The sequence below is a fragment of the Sinocyclocheilus rhinocerous genome, unplaced genomic scaffold (assembly GCF_001515625.1).
Source record: "Sinocyclocheilus rhinocerous isolate Xijiao unplaced genomic scaffold, SAMN03320098_v1.1 scaffold1519, whole genome shotgun sequence".
In the NCBI taxonomy this organism is placed as follows: domain Eukaryota; kingdom Metazoa; phylum Chordata; class Actinopteri; order Cypriniformes; family Cyprinidae; genus Sinocyclocheilus; species Sinocyclocheilus rhinocerous.
In genome coordinates this window covers 77,935-79,005 of record NW_015633251.1, presented here as the reverse complement: position 1 = coordinate 79,005, position 1,071 = coordinate 77,935, and positions in this window count along the sequence as shown.

Here is a 1,071-nt window from a genome sequence, read left to right as displayed (position 1 = left end):
TCAAACCCGTTAGGCAGTGCAGTTATAAAACAAACCAAAGAAAGAAAGTACTACAAATACCATGGTTAAACTATGGTTAGTGTAGCAAAGCCATGGTTAATGTATGTTACCATGGGTTAACTATAGTAACCATTTGTTTTTAATCTTAAGAGGACACACGGGATAAATATAGAGATGCTGTTTCACTGCTTTAGGATGAACAGAACTTTGGATAATTTCCATGAACTCGTCTAGACCAACTAGAATAAAGTACAGAGAGGTTTAGAGCTGGATTTTTGTTTATGTATGTGAAATTTAGCTAGCAGAAAACAAAGTTATATTCTCCTATATTCTCTTTTGAGTAGTCAAACAATCCAAAGACAACACCATTAAAACAGAAAGAAAAGTCACTTACAAAATGAGATCAGATGAGCATTAAATAAATCTGATCAGAGCAGCAGCTCACTTCAGTGTCTGACTTGTATTAGAATCACGTCCAGAAGCTTGGAGTAACTCAACCTGTTGTTTGAGCTCTTCATATTTAAGGACAGAACTACAGTTTCCAAAATCGGACATCGCTTGTTATGATTTTCAAGGGTGTAGAGTTTAGTAGATGCTATAACATGATCCTATCAATATCAGACACTACTCAATTGTCCCTAGCAGTAATTTTGATCAAACAAGTGAATGTCTGTTGTCTGCCGTTACCAATGGCAAAATCAAGCCTACTTGCATAAATGCATATTTACAGGAATTACAAGTATGCTTTGATACTACGCTCTTAAAGATAAAGGTTCTTTATTGGCATCAATGGTTCTATGAAGAACCTTGAACATCCATGGAATCTTTCAAACGTTTCTTTAGAATTTAAAAATGTTCTTCAAAATGGTTCTTTTAGGAACTGTTCGCTGAAGGGTTCTCTGGGGAACCAAAAATGGCTCTTCTATGGCATCACTGCAAAAACACCCATTTGGAACCTTTATTTTTAAGAGTGTGTGGCGCTGAGGTGGATCAGAGCAGGCATAACTTAGCCTGGCTTTATGCAGCATTGCATCTCTACACTGATTAACTTCATTCGGCTGTGTAAAGACA